Raw genomic sequence first — 12,025 nt, 5'->3', positions numbered from 1 at the left:
TCCCACAGAACTGATAGGCCATTTACAGGCTAATGGGGTTATGGGATAGACTTCAACATGAGCCCAATTGCTGGTTAGCATTCTATTCACGACTTCAGGCTTGGCCGTGACTTATTTTGGGAATTCAGATTAGTTCTGGTAACCCTTTGGCACGGGGTGTGATGTACGTGACACAATTTTAAGAAGGTGCACTTTCCTATCTTAGCTAGGATTCCTAGTTTTTTCAAGAAGAGGTTACAAAACTCTATATATAGGGTAGCTTAGATCCAATTTGGGATATCTTCTTTTCACCGTTTTTCCCCTCCTTAGGTGGAGAACTATCTCTTTTCTATATTCTTTTTATTGTTAAGGATGAATTCAAGGTTCTAATTGTGAAGCTCAATTATTTACAAGTTTGTTTCAATTTTTAAAATTAATCGTTGTGGATTGTTTTTACTATATCGAAAGTTCATGATTGATTCTTAGATTGGTTTGGGTGAGCAACTAGATTAATCTATTAATCATTTTAACGCTAGTAGAGAGTTGAGTCGATCCATAATTGTCGCTTATCTCCTACACAAGTAGAAATCGGAAGACCTTGCGGAGGGATTCTGTGGAGCAATTGCGAGTAAAGACAACACCAGTAAGTGGACCGAGCGTACCGAATTTAACTGCTGGGATCAAACCTAAATTCATAAATCTTAATGCATTCGGGGAATTACATCTTGTAAGCGAACCTCAAGGTGATTCTTTTGAATAGAATCCAGTAGTCGAGCGTTTCCGTATCCGGTGATACAAGGAGTTTTGGGGATAGCTAAGCGTACCTGCTATTCTACGGTTGGTGACAATTGGTTCTAACAAGAGATAAACGGGTACAATATTGAGTTAACGGTTAGTAATGATGAAGGATTTCTTCATCATCTTTATCTTATTATCCTTCTTATCCTTCTTTTATATTTTCGCTGATTTAGATAACATATCAATTGCATTACTCTTCGTGGGAACGATCCTTACTACCGCTTTATTACTTGTTAATTAGTGGAAAATATCTTATTATTTTGTTGAGTAAACGACGCTCACCAGCAACGATAAACGGCAGTTGCAAAACGGGGTCGCAACAGTTTAACTCTGTTACAAAAGTCGATGTTGCAATTTTTCGCAACGGATAAATTGCCGTTGTGAATTTTCAGTCGCAACAGTTTAAAACTGTTGCAACGTCAAAAGTTTGCAACTGTTTGAAACTGTTACGAATTAGAAGGACGCAACTGTTTTTTGTTGTTGCTACTTGAAATATCGCAACAGATACAACAGTTGCGAATGTTTTGCAACCCCAAAAAAAGAATGGTTTTGACTGGTCAAAATCAGAGGTCCTAGTAACAAAATCAAGTCACCCCTGTTTATTTAGATATCAAATTAATCCAAAAAAAGTATTATTTCTTAATGTTAATTCATCATAATATACCATGATGAACCCATACACACAAAAAGTAAGAAACACATTTAAGTACAACTAGAAACATTTTTTGTCCCAATGACATATAAATTCTGTGTGCAGTATCAAAACAATGACATACAATAAGATGATGAACATAGAGAAGAACGTTGAACTTTTCCAAAGAGATTGATTAAACTTCCTGCCTAGTCTCTGACATCAAGCATGCGAGACCACTCATTTGTCAAATTTATCCTTAGCTTTCTTTAGGTGCACCAATTTCTCTTGCACCCTGCAAAACATTGAGCTGATAAAACACTAATTCACACATGTGCCAATTGTAATAAGAAAATTTTTGAGCACCCAAACGCCCCAACCACACATGATCAGATATATGGATAGTACTCGGAACACTAGGATAATCTCTATTCATAAATATATGCAACTGACACCAAGTACTTCAAACTATAAAATTTATGGAGGATCATGAGATAGGAGACCTAGTTTACAGTCGTTAAAAAAATCCTAACATAACGTAACGAAAAGTTTTAAGAAATTACCAGTCCTGGCTATGTCCACAGTAAGAAGCCAAAACTCTAAGCTCCAGGATTGTCAAAATTTTCAGTGTCTAAAGAATTTCATGTCGACCCATGCGAGCCATAAAGTTCTTCGATGCATCTGCAATCAACAGGTAAATTCAACATTACGAGATGAAATAACGGGGAATCTTTTGGTATACAAATATGATATAGGTCAGATCATACCAAACAGATAGGTATGATTAGATTTCTGGAACATAAAAAAAAAAGTGTAAAAACAATAGATATGCAGAACAGAAATGAAATCCCCATTCGATCTACTCAATTGCCTAGTACCAGCCACTTCACAATGACAAAAGCTATTAGAATCAGTGTTGTAGCCGCGTGGGATAAAACATGAACAAATCCAACAAAACAAGTAATCCAAATAATCTATTAAGAAAATGTAAACTTGTATCAGCTGGCGTACATGAACTGTATAAATGTCAAATTAATTATCTGTATTACTAATTCACAGATGCGCACACAAGAGAACTTTAAACAATCAATCATTGGCAGAAGAGACATACCTCTTTTAATGTCATTATCCACGTCCATTAATTCATGCACTATAATGTAGTAATCGAGATAGATTATAGAATCCTAAGATAAAATGTTGCCACCTTTACTCTCCCATCCTTGTATCTTGCCATCCTCCTAAAGATCTTCAAATTCAGTTTCTACCTGCACTAAGCCAATCGTACATCAGTAAAAAAAGTATATTACAAAGAGATTTCAAAGATAATGAACATGTAAAAGAGAGTAACATTGAATCCAGTTGATCCCCTTACCATCCAAAAATTTACGTAATTACAGGACAACCAACTTCTAGGAAAGGTGGTTGGAGAATAATCTGAAAAGTACCATCCATGACCTTCCTGGAGAGCACATTCTCAACGAAGATGCATAAGACAACACTGAAAACAACAGAAAATGTGCATCAAAACCTATTATAAACAACAGTCTAGTTCTTCAGGGTTAGGTTGCAGATGCAAAGCTAGATTCACAAAAACTTTACACATTCAATATCTAAGCATCTAGAGTTGTAACTGAACTCTAAACAACTAAACAAACAATTGTCTAAGTCTACGTCTTAGCATCTAGAGTTGTAAATAGTAGAGTTATTTGTAGGAATTTAGCACCAAGGGGGGCTAGGCTATGTCCAAAAAAATTAAGTACCTTCTCAATTCCAAAAAAAAAAATGAAGGGATTTCTTGCTAGCATCTGTTAAAAGTAATCCACCAGCAGTCCCTTCTCGGCCTCCTCAACCTGGAGTCATGAGCATGTGTTAAAGCCACTTTTAATAAGGAATTACTAGCTAGTGCAGAACAAATCAAGGAAACAAATTTCCACTCTAAAATATTTCCTGCTTCACTCAACAGAATCTGTATAAAACTATTCACTCAAGCGGATGCATACTACCATTGTGTCTCGTAATAGAAGGACCAAATGATCCTTGTAAAATGACCATACAGTTCTTTATGCAATTTATTATTCTCCCAAGTCACTTTTTTATTCCTATCAACACCCCAACATTGTGAAAAATCTAACAAGTAAAGTTGAAATAGACCTTAATTAACACACAATCGCTCATGGACTTAAGATCTTTAACATCCTCAGTCTCCTCTAATAAGATAGCTTATTTCATTAAAGTCAACTTCAGTCCCTACCAAAAATCAGCTTACAATCGTTAATGCCAATTCAAAACCATAGATACACAGAAAAACAACAACACCATAGCTGAGTAAAAAGGTCAATCATTGTCCAATATTACTCCATTCTGCAGCTTGACATTCATACATTCTTCTCAACCATCTGTCTCAGCTCAATCCACCACCACCAACTCTCTAATATCAGCCTCTTATTCTCACTCATTGGTATACCAACACAACCTGCATCTTCTCAGCCATTAAACAAACAACTATCCATGTCATTTCCTTGAAGCAGCACTAGTATCCATGTCACAACCATACAAACTCATCAGAAACATAACTCAGCCATACCATGTTCATTCTCCATATTGTTGTTCAAGGAAACAAAACAAAAACATTAGAAATCAAATAGCATTGTAAGAACAGAACTGTATTTGATGTTCGAAATCAAAGTACCTCTTCTGGATCCATAAGTTCCGAGATTGCATTGTAACTGTCTTTCCTGCATAAAATTAGAAAGAAAACCATTAAGAATCACTTAAGATCCTATACATAATTAAGTGGGAAAATTAAAAACAAAAGTAAAGCGAAATCTTCATGCTTCACATTAGATACCACCAATTCCTGCTCCTATAACTCTAGATCAACTCCATTATCTTCACATCACTGTAAACCTAACTGTGTACTGAAATCAGGTAAAACCCAATCTCCTTAACCTATTAGAACTTCCATTCATACTTCAATCACCTCCACTGATCTACAAATCAACACCAGCAAGGTTGTAATTCTTCTCTGTTTGCACCATAACTTCTCCTCCATCTTGATTTCTTGGCATCACAACAAACCCATCTACGATTCCATCATAACATATCCTTTTCTCTCTTCTTCAAAATCGAACCAGAACAGAACCCTAGTTCTTGGATTTCAATTTTTACCCAAAACCCATTTGATTCATCCAACTTGTTATAGATATCAAACTCAAATCGAACCAAATCTTCCCCAGGTTTTGAGTTTATGGATTTTGCAGACAGAAATAGATCTCTAGGGATTTGAAAGAAAAGAGGGAAAGGATTGGGGGTTTATGATGTTGATGATGATGATGGTGGTAGCAGAAAGGGGAAGAACAAACTTCAATTATTAGGGTTTCATCAGGGTTTCACAGGGGGGCGAGAAATAGGTAGAGAAAGAATGAATGAATGGATCGATAATAATAACAGTAGAGATGAGATAACCGAGTCAGACTTTCCAGTATCTGAATGAGCTGAATAGTGAGTCAGTTTTAAAGTGTAGGCAACCACACCAGTTTCTCGCACGCGTACAAGTAGGTTTAGTTGCGAACCGCAACTGAATCGAACAGTTGTGAGTTTCGTAACTGTTTCAAACTGTTGCGAATTTTTTGCAACAAAAATTAGCAATAGAAAATTCGCAAGAACTGATAAGCTGTTGCTAATCTGAGTTTCTAATCGCTAAATTTGGTGTCGTGTCACCATCTTTTGTAGACCTACTTCCCTTTTTTTTCAAGATCATCCATCTTTTCTAACATCAAATCTGTTGTTAGATTTTTCTCCCACGCTTCCGTTTTTGTTGTTGGAAGTATAACCTCCGTTGGGATGACTGCTTCAGCTCCGTAGGTCAACAAGAATGGATTTTCCCCCGTAGCTGACCTTCTTGTAGTGCGATAAGCCCATAGGACGTTGTGTAGATGTTCGCATCACCTCTTTTTGTATACACCTAGCTTCTTCTTTAAGTTCATTGCTATGGTTTTGTTGGTTTCCTCCGCTTGTTCATTGCTCTTAGGATATATTGGATTTGAATTGTTCTTCTGAATGTTGAAGGTACCAAACAACATGTCGATGTTCTTTCCTTGTAGATGTTTGCCATTGTCTGAGACTATGGCGGCTGGTATTTCGAACCTGCATATGATTTTCTCAAACAAGAATTTGAAGATATCTGTGTCTCTAATTCTTGCCAAAGGTTGTGCTTCCACCCACTTGGTGAAGTAATCCGTAGATATGATGATGTATTTTCTTTCTGTTGCTGGTGCTTTTATATTCTTGGCAAAGCGTTGGAATCTTTCACATTGCTCAGCCACGTTCTTTGAATCTTCGTCCATGCTTAGCCAGTAATACCCTTGCATTTTGGATTTAACCGCCAAGGACCTTCTTTAGCTATGGTTCCCAGCATCTCCGCTATGTATGTCATGGAGTATTATCCTTCTTTCGGTTCGTGAGAGGCACCGCATTAGGGGTCCGAGAAATGACCTCCTATACAGTATTTCATCACGAAGGCTGTATATTGCTGCTTTTGCCTCGAGTTTTCGAGTTTCTTTTACGTCGGCTGGTATTATACCTTTTTCAAGGTACTAGTGGATTGGAATTATCCAATCATCTTCTGCTTCGTTGCCTTCATCTGGCACGGATTGGTCTTCGTCAGACTCTTCGTCTGATTCCTTCACCTCTTCGCTTGTTTCTCCTTTGTCTGCTTCTCTCATGGCCCGAGTTTGGACGGATAATGCCTTATCAGCACCTGAGATTGGTCCTTCTATCGAAGGCTCGTATATCCTTTCTATTTGCACGGCAGTGGTGTTTCTGTTCCTTAACATAGAGGATATGAATGCTAAGGCATCTATGTGTCTGTTGTCTTTCCGGCATACATGTATGAATGTTATGTTGCTGATTTTGGACGCATACTCCTGAGTTAGATTCGGGTACGAATATAGTACTGGATCCAAAGTTTGGTATTTGAGTTCGATTTGTCTAATGACCAACAGGGAGTCACTAGTCAACCGAACATCTGATAAGCCCAGCTCCTGTGCCAAGCGTAGACCATGTATAACCGCCTCATATTCTGTGATGTTGTTGGTATATTGTTCGAAGTCTAACCTGAATGCATAGATGAGTCGATCTCCAATAGGGGTTGTTATTCCAATCCCAATGCCTGCAGCTTCTCTGTTAAAGGAGCCATCTACGAATATTTACCACCTTCGTGAGTTCTGAGGTTCCATCAAGTCCTCCGGATCTTGTTTATCTTCCTTCATTCCTGGGAGTCATCTACTTCTGCTTCGTCGCTGAGAGGTAAGTCTGCCAGAAAGTCTGCCAAGATTTGTGATTTCTCGGCCTTCCTTGTTTCGAAAATTATTTGGAATTGTTTGATCATGGCATTCCATTTTTCCACCCTTCCAATTTTCTCCGTGCTGTCGAGAATTTGACCTAACTGAGCCTTTGTGAAGACGCAGATGGTATGTGCGTCAAAATATATATCCTTAGTTTTTGTGTTGCCACTACTAAGGCATATATGAGTTTCTCCACCTTGGTGTAGTTACGCTCCGATGAACTGAGTATCTTGCTGACGTAATAGATGGATTTTTCGCATTGCCCCTGGTCTCGTACCAACACTGCGCTTACATCGTAGCTTGTTGCTGCTAAGTAGAGAGTAAGTACCTAACCTGGCTCCGGTTTCTGTAAGATAGGTACTGAGGCTAGGTACTCCTTGATTATTTGGAAATCTTGTTCGCGTTCCGTGGTCCACATGAACCTGCTTCCTTTCTTTAGTGTATCGAAAAATGCTTTGCATTTGTCCGATGATCTTTCTATGAATCTTCCCATATATGCTAATATTTCATTTAGTTTTTGTACTCCTTTCAGCGTTTTTGGAGATGACATCTTCATTATCGCTCTGACTCTCTCGGGGTCTACTTCTATTCCTCGCTTAGTTACCAAGTACCCAAGGAATTTTCCTGAGGTTACTGCGAACGTACATTTCTCTGGGTTAACTTTCATGTGAAAGTTTCTCATGGCTTCGAATATCTCCCTTAGGTCTGATAGGTGATTTTACGCCTTGTTGATTTTGACAAGCATGTCGTCCACGTATACTTCTACTATCTTGCCAATCCATGGCTTAAAGATTTTGTCTACCAATCGCTGGTATGTTGCCCCAGCGTTCTTTAGTCCAAAAGGCATCCTTGTATAGCAATACAAGCCTCGTGGGGTAAAGAACGCAGTATGCTCTTGATCTTTTTTCTGCAAGTGTGATTTGGTTGTAATCGGAGTAACCATCCATGAAGGATAGCCTATGGTGACCTTCGGTTGCGTTGACCATTTAGTCAATATTGGGTAGCGGGTAGCTATCCTTGGGGCATGCTTTGTTGAGATTGCTAAGTTCTTCTTTGGTACAATTACCATGTTGGATATCCACGTGGGATATTTGACTTCTCGTATGAATCCTGCTGTTAGGAGTTTTTGTAACTCTTTTTCTACTGCTTCCTGGTAGATATCCTCTACTTTGCGGATACGCTGTTTGGATGGTGCAATTTATGGTTTGATCCGAAGGTGGTGGGAGACCAAATTCGGGTCAATTCCTGGCATGTCTTCCATTGACCATGCGAAGATATCTACGTATTCTCTTAGTAGAATTTGCAATTGCATCTCCTTGTCCTCTTCTAGTAAAGTTCCCATGGCGATCATCTTTGACTTCTTCTATGTTCTAATGTTGATTTTCTTTGTTGGCTCCACCAGCGAAAAAGTTGGTATATGAGGTTGTAGAGGAGTGCATTTCTGTAATTGTCATTTAGCAGAAGTGTCCTCTATCGGAATGGCGGAGGTGCTTTCTTTACTTCGTTGGCATTCTCCCTTCGTCTTTTCCTTTCATGTTGATGTGTAGCAGATCTTTCTTCGTTGAGTCTGACCTCCGCCAGATTGCATAACCTTGCGTCTTGTTGATCTCCTTTGATTTCCATTTCACCCATGGGTGTTGGAAACCGAAGGTATTGATGATAGGTCGAAGCCTTCCCTCGTAAGCGATGGACCCAAAGTCGACCCATAATGACATTGTAGGACGAAGGTGCCTCCACAACACAGAACCTTGTATTGGTTACTAAGGGTCCTGGATGCACCTGCAAGACAATTTCTCCTTTTGGTCTGGAGACCGCTCCAATGAAACCATAGATTGTGCAAGTGGATGAATCCATTTGCTCGACTGTTAAACCCATACGTAGGTAGGGCTCGTAGAATAACACATTTAATGAGCTTCCCCATCGATGAGGACCTTCATAACATTCCATCCGTGGATTGGAAGGGTAATCACAAGTGGATCGTTGTGCATATCGACTTCTTGGTCGACGTCTCTGGTTGAGAATGTTAATAGCGTAACTATCCATTCTTCCCAAGTGCTAGTTGGTGGTCCACTTAGCTTGAATTCCTCCTGGGTTTCTAGATTTCTTCTGTTTCGAGCTAGCTCGAGGACGTCTTCGAGTAGCTCCTGCCGACCTCCGTTTGAGAATGTGATCATGTTAATGTATTTTCCATCTTGTGGTAATTCCACCCTTTTCTTGGGGATTACCTTAGTTTCAGCAGGTTGTATCTGCACATACTCCATGAATTTGCCTTCATCTATGAATCATTGAATTGTGTTCCTAAGGTGGTAGCATGTGTCAGTTGTATGCCCGTAGTATTAGTGGCATTCACAGTACTCCTTAGCATCCTTTGTTTTATCCGGCTACTTTCCCCAAGTATTAGGGTATGGAAAGCTCGGCTTCGCTCCTTCTTTACTCAGGATATGTGAGAAAGTTGTATTTAGCTTGGTGTAGAATTTATCTACAAATTATTCCCTTCCTTTTCTTCTGCCTTTGCAATCTCCATATTTTGAAAAAAAAAAATATATCTTGATCTTTTATCCCGAGAGCTGGTTCTGCCCCCGGCTTCGTTTTGTCTCGTACGTATCTCCGGAATTGGTTCCAGAGAGTTGGTTCGCCGTGGAGCTGTTGTTTCTTTGTTTGTTCTCTGGGGTTGTCCTTCTGGATTTCTTCGAGTCTGATGTAGCGATCCTGGACAACCCAAAGCTCTCCCTCGGAATCAAGGGCTCGGTTGTGAAGCTCCACGAAGATAGCTAAGGTTCTACCAAGTCCGTACTTATAGAAATTAATGCTAATTTCTGGATTGACTTTCCCGATTGCTTGGCACGTCTTTTACCACCTGTCTGTGTATTGCATCAATGTTTCCCGTGGTCCGATAGCTAAAGCAAACATCCTATCTAACCCTGCCTTCGTAGATTTGTTATACATGTATGTCTCCAAGAATACAATAGACAACTGCTCAAAAGAGTCAATTGAGTGCGCTGGTAAGTTGTCGTACCACGCCAATGTTGATCACGTCAATCTTGCAGGAAAGTACCTACAAAGTACTACCTCATCTTTTTCCAAATGGGCAAGGACACGAGTGTAGTACCTTAGGTGGGCTGCGAGATCTGAGGTACCATTGTATACCTGAAACGTAGGTACCGGGCATTTCGCAGGGATAAGTTCCCTCCAAATGCGAAAGGAAAACGAAAATGTTGTCGCTTCTTGGAGTACCTCTTCTATCCTTGATCATGCGCGTCCAGTTTTCAATCCTTGTATTTCTTTATGTTTTCTCTATTTGATCCATAACCATGTTCACATTGTGAGCATCTCTAGAAAATATCTCATCATAATAAGACTGAGAGGGATTGTAAGTTGGATCAACCTCGTCTGGGTAATGTCGTGTTCTCCTGGCTCCCCCTGGTGGGTTAGCCTTTGGTGGGTTAGGATCCCCCCTTCATCTTCCTAAGATAGCTCTGTGCTCACCATTCTTCAAAGGAGGGTGAGTTTGGGAACCTTCGATCTGAACCTCCAGCATATCTTTCAGGTTCTGGTTTTCGTGAGCCATCACGTGCATTGCATCCTCGTGCTCCTTGTTATGTAGTAGCAAATCTGCCACCTGTGCTGCTATTTGTTCTTCATTGCGGATTCCACCACCCTGAGGAGTGCTATCAGCTGGATCCTCAGAGTCATCCACGCCTTCTTCTATTACCGGAGCATCAAAATCTAGTTGGATTAGAGTTAGGTTTACCATCCCTCGTCTCGTAGGAGCTGAGGTTCTGGGCAAGCCTTCGTTAGCCGCAGGTGGCTTCGTAATAAGGGGATGTTCTGGTAACGGCATGCCATAAAGTGGTTGAGCTCCCGATGTTTGTCCCATAGCTTCAGCGGGAGTAGGTGGTTTGCTAGCAGCCGTTCTTCTTGTTATCTCGCTTTTCCCGTCCTCTGCTTCATTTCTTTGATTCACTTGAGATGGTTTTTGAGACCTTCCTCTTGTAATCGCTGGTCATGAACTTGTTGGTACATAACTTGGTTTCTTCATGCCTTCGGTCTTTTGTTATCCTGAGGTTACAGAAAAAATAAAAGTTTTCGCTACATGAGTGCCTTTGTTAAAAATAGCAATTAATGCTCTGACACAGAAGAAGCAGGTTTTTCAGATAAAGTACTAGAATGACGTCTGAAAAATGGGTATTTAATTTCTTATGACACTCTTGGAAAAAACAACCTTAAATGTTGAAAACGATTGAAAACAGGTGTCAGATCCCCCAAGATAAGAGGCTATTAAATGTTTTGTAAGATTTGTTCTCCTTAAATTCTCACTGAGATTCCCTCATGGTCAGAGTTACTCAGATCCAAAGGATACTTTGTCGGAAAAGGTTGTTTGTACAAAACAAAAGTTTTAACGTTTTTTGAACACGTTTTTGAGAAAAAAATTGTAGATCTTTAAGGTTGCAAGTCTTTAGAGGCTATGAACTCAAAGAAGTTACAGAAATAACGGATGAACGGATCACTAGAAAGTGAGATCCATCGTTATTATTCTCAGATCTTTTCGTCAAGGAAGATGTGTAAGTTAAATAAGAAATAAAGGAATATAAAAACTCAAGCTGGTGAGCTAAAACCTTCTAGCGCCAAACTGTGACTACTAATTTTACCATAGTCTTCGTAATGTGTACAGCTCAGGGAATCAGATACTAAGTAGTATCGATATCTCAGTTGAACTGTTATTGCTAAGTAATAAAAGATACTCAAAATTGTAATAATAACAAAGAACACAAATGTAAGGTAAGTGCTATTAAGTTATCATGAGACACAAGAGATTACGTGGTTCAACTTTGGTCTATGTCCACGGGGTAATGAGTGATTGTTTGTATTAAGTTGCGGTGGTTACAAAGATCTTAAATGCTTCCCAAAGTAATAGAGAGAACTCAAGATCAAGTAAATACTTAAGTTCTAAACATTAAAGAGGTATAAGCTTAAGACTAGATCTCCTTCTCCTAGATATTTAATGCCTTTATTTATTGATGAAGCTTGGTATTTATAGCCCCTTCTGCTCTAGATATATCTTTGTTGTCCTTGGGTCCATCGTCCCCTGATATACCTTCCGTACAAATGGTACCTTCGTTCACCGCATGCTTTCTCCGTCGGACTCTGTCACCTCAGCTGACCCACGTTCCTTCGGGAACTACCCAGCCTCAATACAGATTGTACCTTCGTTCACCGCGAACGATCGCCAGTCAGACTCTGCCATCTCATCTCTCTCACGTGCCTTGGTCAA

At 39.7% G+C, this 12,025-nt stretch overlaps 1 long non-coding RNA gene across 4 annotated transcripts; it reads right to left on the bottom strand.

The window, feature by feature from the left end:
• Positions 1-1,348: 1,348 nt before the first annotated feature.
• LOC113283277 lies at positions 1,349-4,807 on the bottom strand. 4 transcript variants are annotated; one of them, XR_003327424.1, is made up of 7 exons: positions 3,764-4,807; positions 3,560-3,655; positions 3,169-3,258; positions 2,781-2,906; positions 2,520-2,673; positions 1,972-2,089; positions 1,349-1,718 (listed from the first exon to the last, which is right to left on the bottom strand). It is a non-coding gene; the product is annotated as an uncharacterized LOC113283277 (long non-coding RNA). The 4 variants fall into 4 exon arrangements; XR_003327423.1 differs by having other exon boundaries at positions 3,560-4,143; positions 4,257-4,807; XR_003327421.1 differs by having other exon boundaries at positions 3,560-4,807.
• Between the last annotated feature and the right edge of the window lie 7,218 nt (positions 4,808-12,025).

Source organism: Papaver somniferum, chromosome 5 (genome assembly GCF_003573695.1).
Source record: "Papaver somniferum cultivar HN1 chromosome 5, ASM357369v1, whole genome shotgun sequence".
Lineage (NCBI taxonomy): Eukaryota > Viridiplantae > Streptophyta > Magnoliopsida > Ranunculales > Papaveraceae > Papaver > Papaver somniferum.
This window is presented reverse-complemented; position numbering and strand designations above follow the sequence as displayed.